Source organism: Coregonus lavaretus (genome assembly GCF_964263955.1).
Source record: "Coregonus lavaretus genome assembly, chromosome: 2".
Taxonomy (NCBI): domain Eukaryota; kingdom Metazoa; phylum Chordata; class Actinopteri; order Salmoniformes; family Salmonidae; genus Coregonus; species Coregonus lavaretus.
The window spans coordinates 79,054,853-79,056,796 of record NC_139989.1 but is presented as its reverse complement, the minus strand read 5'-3'; the positions used below and the strand labels follow the sequence as shown (position 1 = coordinate 79,056,796).

Genomic DNA, 1,944 nt, shown 5'->3' with positions numbered 1-1,944 from the left:
CACTGGAAACACACACATACACACACACACACACACACACACACACACACACACACACACACACACACACACACACACACACACACACTGGACAAACACAAACACTGGACACAATCACACTGGACATACACACACACACACACACTGGACACACACACACTGTACACACACATACACACACTGATCACAAAGATGAACAGAGCAAAGTACAGAGAGATCCTTGATGAAAACCTGCTCCAGAGCGCTCTGGACCTCAGACTGGGGTGAAGGTTCACCTTCCAACAGGACAATGAGCCTAAGCACACAACCAAGACAACACAGGAGTTCTAAAAACCCATAACTTTGTCATTATGGGATGTTGTGTGTAGATTGATGAGTAAAAAAAAAACAATTTAATCAATTTTAGAATAAGGCTGAAAATGTGGAAAAAGTCAAGGGGTCTGAATACTTTCCGAAAGCACTGTGTAACTATGTGTGCTCGATTGTATACACCTGTCAGTAACGGGTGTGGCTGAAATAGCAGAATCCACTTATTTGAAGAGTGTCCACATACTTGTGTATATTATGTTAATTATTTATGCATAGTCACTTTAACTCTACCCACATGTACATATTACTTCAACTACCTCAACTAGCCGGTGCCCCCGCACATTGACTCTGCACCGGTACCCCCCTGTATATATAGCCTCCCTACTGTTATTTTATTTTACTTCTGCTCTTTTTTTCTCAACACTTTTTTGTTGATGTTTTATTTTACTTTTTTTATTAAAAAATAAATGCACTGTTGGTTAAGGGCTGTAATTAAGCATTTCACTGTCTGCACCTGTTGTATTCGGCGCATGTGGCCAATAAAATTTGATTTGATTTGATTTGATATATAGTGTATTTCCCTGGGATATTATTCAGGTCTCACCCGTCCAGTTATGCTGCTCTGGCGCCATCCTGTGGACAGCTGGGAACACAACTTCAACTCCATTACATTCAATGTATCCCACAAAGTGCCACTTGGCTGGACAAAGCAGTCTGAATGGAAATCAGGTCCATATATGAATACAGGCAGACACACAGCCTTACATGTCATAACACTGAGTCTCAGTTTAAATCACGGTAGAGATTGTAGAGCCACCTTTTGCAGCAATTACAGCTGCAAGTCTCTTGGGGTATGTCTCTATAAGCTTGCCCCCCCCCCCCCCCCCCCCAAAGTCAATACTTTGTAGAGCCACCTTTTGCAGCAATTACAGCTGCAAGTCTCTTGGGGTATGTTTCTATAAGCTTGGCACATCTAGCCACTGGGATTTTTGCCCATTCTTCAAGGCAAAACTGCTCCAGCTCCTTCAAGTTGGATGGGTTCCGCTGGTGTACAGCAATCTTTAAGTCATACCACAGATTCTCAATTGGATTGAGGTCTGGGCTTTGACTAGGCCATTCCAATATATTTAAATGTTTCCCCTTAAACCACTCAAGTGTTGCTTTAGCAGTATGCTTAGGGTCATTGACCTGCTGGAAGGTGAACCTCCGTCCCAGTCTCAAATCTCTGGAAGACTGAAACAGGTTTCCCTCAAGAATTCCCCTGTGTTTAGCGCCATCCATCATTCCTTCAATTCTGACCAGTAAGAGTTGATATATCATGTAGATTAAACACAGTGGAGAAATATTGTAAAACCACTCAGAGAGGTATTCATCTACAGGACTGGGACACTGTAGAACCACTCAGAGAGGTATTCATCTACAGGACTGGGACACTGTAAAACCACTCAGAGAGGTATTCATCTACAGGACTGGGACACTGTAAACCACTCAGAGAGGTATTCATCTACAGGACTGGGACACTGTAAAACCACTCAGAGAGGTATTCATCTACAGGACTGGGACACTGGAGAACCACTCAGAGAGGTATTCATCTACAGGACTGGGACACTGTAGAACCACTCAGAGAGGTATTCA

The 1,944-nt window shown here is 43.0% G+C and overlaps 1 protein-coding gene across 1 annotated transcript in view; it reads left to right on the top strand.

Annotated features, from left to right (window-relative positions):
- Positions 1–178, top strand: part of LOC311140712 (NLR family CARD domain-containing protein 3-like) — an 8,442-nt gene extending 8,264 nt beyond the window's left edge. The window contains exon 7 of the mRNA XM_084175897.1: positions 1–178. This exon is cut by the window's left edge and continues 618 nt beyond it. The gene's annotated coding sequence lies outside the window, so the exon portion shown is untranslated.
- The last annotated feature ends 1,766 nt before the right edge of the window (positions 179–1,944 follow it).